Genomic DNA, 8,444 nt, shown 5'->3' with positions numbered 1-8,444 from the left:
GGAAAATGAATGGAGATTTTCTCAGGAATTAACTTGACCAGCAGGGCGTGTCAGTGTTCAAAGCCATATTTTACTTTACTGCTTGACTGTTCACATTTCCATAGAAGTTCTGGAGCAGTTAACCTCCAACATTAGCTTACGTTAGCTCCTGTGGATTTGCTGTCACCACTGGAATCAGTCTTTTGGCCCTAGCTCTCAATTATGATTGTCAGTAGGCAAAAATACCTCTTGAAAAGTATGAGCCGTTACTTAGATCTTCTTCTCCATGTTGATAAATGTCTGATAAGTATGCTTTGTAGATAAGGCTTGTAGCAACACATAATGTAATAGCTGCATATTGTAATAAAAAAGCAATAAAAACCCATAATGTAATAAAATGAACATGATGTAGGAAATGTTGGACACACAACATAACTTTCTTGCAGATAATGTAATAAGTTATTACATTTTGTGTATGTTATTACATTATAAAATGAGTTTGTTAGAAGTTAGATGTCAGTTATGGTGTAACATCAATCTAAAAAAAATGCACTTTATAATGCAATAACAATATAAAACGTAATAACTTATTACATTATCTGAAAAAAGTTATAACATCATGTATCCAGCAAATTACATTATGGCCACTTTATTGCAGTGTCAGTTTTTATTCCATTTTTTAAAACAATATGCACAGTTAGTGCACTATTAGCTGCTGCAAGGCTTCCAACGTAAAAGGAAGAAAGTGGGACTGGTCCCTAGAGTTGGTGGATTGACCTTCATAGACTCCATAGAATCTTGTGCACTAGAAAATTAAAATGCACTGAACTCACACTGAGGCCCAGATTCACTAAAGGTTTGCGCAGGAAGAGTGTGCTACATGACCAAAATAACCAAATCAGAAAGCCATGCTATTCACTAACTGTACACAGTGCACCTGTTATGGTCATGCATATGTAACGTAAATATAAATCTCATTATTTTGCCCACCTAATATTAATTTGTAGTGAAGTCCAAAAAAAACAAAATGTGCAAATCTCCCTTGCAACGCAATCTTAGTGAATCTGGACCTCAGTGTTCCAGGAACTGACCAATATTTAAAATGAGACACCTTGATGCTCTTTCCAGGTTTTTCCTGTTAAAATGACCAAAGTCCAAGCAATACTACACTGGGAAAATGTCAATGTTTTCTATGATTTTTATGGTATTAATATGCAAGTTAGAATTATTTCTTATTTTTATATTTGTGATTGCGTTTCTACTCTTGCAACTGGATTTTACTTTACAGCGGTCTCCTGGAGAAGTCTTTCTAATAGTTTTCATTTTCTACTCGTCATGGTTGATTACACTGAAGATTATTTGTACATAAATGCACCGTGACATTTCAGATGAACGTCAGGAGACGTGCCTTGGGGAGAAAAAAAAACGATTCCTTTGCTAACGCTCTTCTTAAGCTTTACGTCTTTTCTCAAATGCAATATTACTGACTGAAATTATAAACAACACTAATGTAAAGGTATGCGTCTGATATTTCAATTACTAACTCTAACTTATGTATTTAAATGAAAGCAATTGATGTAAATTATGTGTTGTCTATTCCAATTGTATGATGATGAAGATGATTACAGTAGTTGCAACGACAATAATCATCCCCTCTCTATTTATTTCACCCATTTCTCCCTCAGTCTGTGAATAAAAAGTGTCAAATGAAACTGATGAATGTCATGAATACATCTCTCCAGTCCTGCAGCTGAAAAACAATATCACGATACACTTCAGAAAAGGCACTGTTTTCATTCCATACACAATCCTAACAGTAAGTGCTATAGAAACTCAGCCTTCAGTATTGGAATGCTGCCATGTTGATATGTTTTCTGTAAGATTAAGATAAAAAAAGATGAGACTTTTATATCCCCGTGGGGAAATTGGCCCATTGCAGCAGCAAATGGTAATAGGACACAGCAAAGAAAGGTAGAATGGAAATAAGAACACAGCAAATGGAGGGGAACAAACATATCACAACCAACAACTTCAACATTACAATGTATTAAGTCAAAATATATGGAGAAAACATGAAAAAAGGAATGAACTACAGCATGTATACAGGGTGTATAAAATAACAGCAGTGTAGCAGACTGAAAGAAAGAATAAATTAAATATATGTATAATAAGAAAAAATACAAAAAAATGCAGTATGGGATAAGCAAAAAAAATAAAAATGTTCAAGAAAATATACAAAAAATATGAAATATGCAATGTGGGATAAGTGAAAAAATTATAAAAGATTCAAGATGTATGCAATGCCTGTGCCTCGTATTCACATTGATTATACAATGGCAAAATAACAGGCAACAAATCGAAATACTAGCCATGGTGGCTATCACTGCTCATGCTAACTACCCAGTTCTTCCTCTTCTGTTTATTCCAAACAAACTAGAAACATAAAACGCATCACTTCCTGTGCGGCAGAGTTTTCCCAGGAAAGAGCTACCAGACACCGGCTGTTTAGAACAATGTTAAAGCTTGAACTGGATATAGGTTGAATCACTGTTGTGTTATAGCAATCAGAGATAGAGAGTAGCAAAACAGACATTTATTCACATTAAAATTTTGATATTGCATATATATACAACTGTGTGTGATGGCCTTGGAGATTTACATTCTCCTCTGCTCTGAAGCTTCCTTCTGTAAGGCAAAGCAGCTTTGGGAGAGAGATGGAAAGAGAGAGAGAGCGAGAGAGAGAGAGAGGATGAGGAGGATGAAGAGGGCACTTCAGCAGCGCCCACCTTTGTGTCGGCAGAAAGCTGTCCAGCCGGCTGCTAAACTCTGTTGTTTTGATGCTGCCATTGTTCAAGGCTCGGCAGCCCACAGCCTCCGCACCTATTGTCTGTCTGTAATCCCAGAGACGGATGGAGAGAAGAGAGGAGAAGGAGGGATAAGAGAGAGAGAGAGAGGATAGAAAGGAGAGAGCAACATGGAGAGACGGATAGAGGATGGATGGATGGATGGATGGATGGAAAGATGCAGGGGAGGAACAGACGGAGGAAAACAAGGACCAAGACTGATGATGAGAAGAGAAGGAAAGAGGTCGATAGATAGAGAAAGAGAGATGAATGAAAAAGTGGAGGAAAGAAGAAAAGAAAGGTGGATGGATGGATGGAAGGATGGGTGGAAGAGGGTGGCAACTTTCATTTTCTGACAGTTTTGGAGACTTGAATGCATCACGTTGCATTGAAAGAGATTTTTTTTTCCAACACTAACCATGCAACAATATGGTCCTTTAGGGTTTGGAAAGGCATGAAATGATTGTTCCAAGATACACATTTAAAATATTTATTTATGTCCACAAAAATTACAAGCATACAAAGGACATAAACACTATTAATGCAATCAGATATTAGGAGTCAGTCAGTTACATAAGTGCCTAATTGGCAGCCACATTGTTGCTACATACAGGATGAAAACAGTGGCAGGTCGAGGAATAATACACAGAGTCCATTTCAAGGGTATAAAAAGCAACGTCTTCTCCATATTGAGCGGCTACCAATGACAGCAGATACTGAACAATACCTCGCTAACTGCTTGGCCCTTCTCTTAGGGAGACCAGCCATTTGAAGGCCCCTCACAACTAGCTTGTGCACATGACCCAGGCTGCCAAATATGAAAACTAAAAGTTTACACTTGTAGCCCAGCTGTGAAATGGTCTGCTCCAGCTGTTGATATTTCAGCATCTTAGTTAGAAAGGCTTCCTCTAGGCTGTAGTCAAAAGTACAGCCGACCTCTAGAACGAACACCTCTCTAAGATTTTCATTGACAACAACAACATCGGGAGTGCTAGCTGTAATATTAGAGAACACTTCTGAATCCTCACTACACAGACTGAACATGCTCGGCTTCACAGCAGAATGCTTATAAAGCATTATAGAAGACCTGAAGATAGATGTGATATCTTTTGATATCAGATCCACTATTCTGTCATGCCTACATATGTAAAGCCCCCTGTATGCATGGCAACCATTTAAGATGTGGGACATGGTTTCAGCTATCTGATCATGACCATGGTGTTTACAGTGAGGAGCATGACTGTCTGGAAGCCAGATGGAAAGATTAAGCTTAGTTGGTAAAACCTGTAATCTTGCTTTTATAGTGAAGATGACAATGCTCTCATCTATAGCTACACTTTTGAACACTGAGTGGGAGACAGAGTGATCTGCAGCAGGGAGACATGCTAACTTCCCTTGAAGTTTCAACTCAGTCCAGTGTTGCCGTTGTCTCTGTTGTTGCGCCCACAGGAGGTGACCTCGGGCATTTGTTAGTGGAAGTTGATGTTCTGTTCCACCGACATTCACAGTTGCTCTCACAGAGATACTGGGGTCAGATATAACCTCCTCCGAGACATTTACTGCCTCGGAGTTAGACCCTACCCACTCCAGAGTAACTTTTGCCCAGCCACAGAGGTCGTTCAAGTCAGGCCAGTCTGACCACACACCGAAACCAGGGGAGCGACAGTTTTGGAGACTTGAATGCATCACGTTGCATTGAAAGAGATTTTTTTTTCCAACACTAACCATGCAACAATATGGTCCTTTAGGGTTTGGAAAGGCATGAAATGATTGTTCCAAGATACACACACACACACACACACACACACAAACACACACAACCACACACACCTTTTTCTACCAGACAAAGAGTGAGAGTCAAAAGGCAGAAAGGCCAGTAAATCCGCTGAGACCCAGCAGGTATTGTTGGAAAGGTGAAATCGCTGGCTAGACAGAGAGAGAGGAAAAACACAGAGAGATAAAGAGAGAGGTGGAGAGCTGATATGGAAGATGAAAAAAGAGCGAGAGATGAAGGGAGGGATGACAGCCATCGAGGAAAAGAGAGAAACGGATGCAGGGAGAAACAGGTGGATTGATAGCGACGGAGGGATGGATGGCAAGAGAGGAGGGATGGAAAGAGGGATAGAAGGTGGGATTGAGAATGGATGGATGGGTGATGAGAAAGCCTAAGCCTTTTGTTTGCATAAAGCCAAAGTGAGGGATGGCATTTGCAGAGAATGGCATTCGGAAGACATTTACATGAAAACAAAGCTCGGTGTGTGTGTGTGTGTGTGTGTGTGTGTGTTTTCATTCAGCTCAGAGAGAGAGTTTGCTTTGTCGATCACCTCTCACATTGAAAACCCATTCTGTAGCCCTAAGTTTCATTTAAAAGTAATAAGTTAGATTGCAGTAATAATAAAAGTAACACATAATAAATAATAACATTCGTCATTTTAGATGTCCATCCTCCATTCAAATGGGTTCTATATTACCAAAGAGATAAAGACACGCCCACCTACAGGTTTTTGCTCTGATAGATAAATATTATGAAAGTAAAACTGAAAGAAATTCTAATATCTTGGATTCGCTTTCAACTTATTCAAACTGCAGCAGAATTAACTACAAATCTGAAATACTAATTTGCAAGTCTTTTTTACTGCTGCTATATATATAAAAAGTCACCCAAAGTTACAAACACTTTGATTTCATCATGAAAAAGTTATGCATTTTTGAAGGTCTACATTTCATTCTGTTGTAAGCTACTGCATGAGCTTCTGGATGTCAAGCATTGTGTAATAAGCATTAAGCATTGTGGCATTTTATTAATCTGTTGAATGAGCGTCACTTTTAGGCTGAGGTCGAGTTCCCACTGCAACACACTGATCAGGATAGGAGCTGTAGCTTATTAGATGCTACTGTCTAGCCCAGTTTGTTGTTCATTTGGACTAATTAGCCACTGTATTGTTTGTTTGGATTCATCTATGCAAAATAAACAACATACAGTGATTTCATAAGTTTCCATGTGTTTTCATGCAGATTTTAATATGCTGCTATGGAGAAATATTCCAGACACTGAGTACACCTTGGAAGACTGTCAAGGGACACACACACACACACACACACACACACACACACTACCTATACGAAAACAGAAACATGTTTTTTTTTACTGAAATCAATCTCATTTTTTTTTTTAATTCTCCTCTGAAGTCACCAAAACTGTACAGTAAGAGACTAATGTACAGTCAGTCGCCCCAACACATACAAACATATAGCTAAACCATTAATGATGCCCTTGAATTCATTTTTTTGCTTATCATACTAAGACATGTGAAATAGATGAATGAGACAACTGCCTGTCACTGTATGTGTGTGTGTGTGTGTGTGTGTGTGTGTCTGTGTGTATGTGTGTCAGTCAGCATGTGCTTGAAGTGCCACATTTGGTCTTTCTTGTCAGATTTGGACTCAAATTCTCAGCTCTCTTCCTCTACATCCTAGCTTTACATTGTGAAAGAAGTAGGTGCGCTTCTTTTTATTGGCTGTGTCTTTTTGTATGGGAGGGCTGTATGTTCTCCTCTCAGCTTGATAGTGGCAGGAACAGGACAACATCCACTGCCAAAGTTAGACACCTACACACACTCATACACACTTGTAACACTGACACACAAACACGAGATGTATGAAAACAGAAATGTATTTTATTCAAATAGAATCTCATAGAATAAAATTAAAATTCTCATCGAATTTTTCTTTTAAAAGTCATCAAAACTGTCCATTTAAGGAGTGTTTTCATATCAAATTCATACGTAATTTCGTATGATATTCCACACTGGAGGTGGAGGTCAGGGGGTGGATGGGCGGATACATTTACCTTTAATGACCCGGGTTCAATTCTCAACTCATGACAGCAAGTTTTAGTTGCCTAAACTTAACCATTACCTTAACCCTAACCTGGCCTTGTGTAGGTAGTATGAATCAAGGGTGCATAACTTTTCGTAAGATATACAAACATATGAGAACATGTTGCTTGTTCACATCTTGATCATTGGTCTTATTCTTTGCCATGTCTTCCAACGAAGATAAAGTAGTCAATAAGCAAGAGCTTTCTTCTTCTGTATGAACATGTTCATGAGTTCAGAAAACCTTTGTCAGGAGAAAAAGATGTACTGCCAAATTTAGGCAAATGTTTACCCCCTGATCTCCACACCCTTACTTTCCACTGCATTATTTCACTGTCAAACTACTTTCTTTTTCTAGTTGTGTCTCCTTCATGTAATCCTTTCCTGATTGAAAAACGTATATCTCTCACTTTTCATGCACGGAGAACATATTTGCATTTTAAGACATTGTGCTCATTTCACCAAATTTCAGGAGATCAGGCTCCAAAAAACATGACCCACCATTGGTCACGTCAATAATGGGTTGCGCCTATTAGATGGAAAACAATCTCCTTGTTTCCGAGTTGGAGTTGTACATATATATGTCAGCAACTGCTAGCTTTCTGAGAGGCTTTCATGAAGCACCAAGCCTTGAAAATTTGCCTCGGGAAAGATATTTCAGTGCTGATTTCACTAAAGTCTTATAGTATGTATCCAACAACAGGCTTGGACTCAGTTTAACATGAACACAAGAGAAGATAGTGAGTTCAGGATGAAGTAGCTTAGCGTGGAAGAAGTGAAAGATGATATTGGTGCTTATTCAGAATGTGAGAGTCCTGAAGAAATATCCAAAAAGGCAACTTTTCAGGAGAAAAACTTTTTGATTTTCCCATCATCATCCATTCATATCCGACATGTCACAATGCATTACCTACAGTTTGGCTTTTCTCGTGGTCATGAAACATTTTATGTAGATGTCTGCTATCAATTACAATAAATATCATTTACCAAACCTTTGGTTTGGTAAAGGTTTCAGCAGGACACCAGTGGAAAGCATTATTCCCTCAACAACAGAAGAGAAGCGGGTCTTTGTGGAGTTGTCCTTATTAAATTGACAAGGCCTTTTACAGCCTTTGATACGGGGCTGACTGCCACACACAATGGAAGGCATATAATTTTGCAGATGTCGTCTGGAAAGCTCAAATGTCACTGCTTTTCACAACGGTATCGGGGCCCTGCGAGAAGAATAATTGATCGGTTCACCTTTTGTCTCGAGCGAAATATTCGTCCAGGGCGACAGAACAAAGCAAAAGGAAAAAAATGAAAGAGCATCTGCTACAGCCGACGTGTGCTCGCACTATTCTGCTTTTTTGTAGGTAAAGAGCAGGCCACGCAACACGCACTTTGTTTCCATATTGACGAGCTGCAGTAGCTGCTACTACTTATGTCCAACTCTCAAGCATGTACTAGAAACTCAACACAGCCAATGTCCTCCATACGGACTCTTTAGGATCAGAGTGACAACTACTACCAACTTTTCTACCGCTACTGTCTCCATTTTCTTCTTGTTGTACCAAACTGTCAGCTGCCTACATACCGTGAAACCCCCGCCTCCTCTTCATTGTGACTGGTCAGTTCAGACCATGTGATGTTCTCCTCTCTGCCTAAAGAGAAACCAAGCGCAACGTCTTTGCCACTTCCCTACAGGACTGGGTTTACCAAAAGCAAGTGCATTTCTGCTCCATTCACTTAGAAAGACTCAAAG

The sequence above is a fragment of the Centroberyx gerrardi genome, chromosome 21 (assembly GCF_048128805.1).
Source record: "Centroberyx gerrardi isolate f3 chromosome 21, fCenGer3.hap1.cur.20231027, whole genome shotgun sequence".
NCBI classification, from domain to species: domain Eukaryota; kingdom Metazoa; phylum Chordata; class Actinopteri; order Beryciformes; family Berycidae; genus Centroberyx; species Centroberyx gerrardi.
This window is presented reverse-complemented; position numbering follows the sequence as displayed.